Raw genomic sequence first — 458 nt, forward strand, 5'->3', positions numbered from 1 at the left:
ATTGTCAGAACAACAGTCTGACCCTCGCTGATGAAAATGATGATATCTACCATCTATTAAACATCTCGAATATGTTGTGACTCACTTCCTCTAACAACTTTAACCTCAGTGTAAAATTTACCATCATAAATATAGCTAGGAAAGGAGTTTTTTGGTCTTCCAAAACTCCTTGTGGTGACACATCATGTGGAATTCTTCATGCATAAAGCCACCAAATATGAAAATAAGGGATTAAATCATGATTGGTCATGATTTTCAAATTATTGGGACAGATGCAAGAAGCAAATACATTCTTGACATAACAAATGAGAAGTGTGTACTGACTGTGCACAGGCAGGTGCCCCGTTGATCTCTATTAGCCATACTTTAAAGCTCTCGTCCAGCATGAAGTCAAAGCCGAAGAGCTGGAAGCTCTGGTAGGACAAGTGCTTCGTGCTGATGGCTGGCTCGATGCATGT

Source organism: Sinocyclocheilus grahami, unplaced genomic scaffold (genome assembly GCF_001515645.1).
Source record: "Sinocyclocheilus grahami isolate Dianchi unplaced genomic scaffold, SAMN03320097.WGS_v1.1 scaffold5695.1, whole genome shotgun sequence".
Lineage (NCBI taxonomy): Eukaryota > Metazoa > Chordata > Actinopteri > Cypriniformes > Cyprinidae > Sinocyclocheilus > Sinocyclocheilus grahami.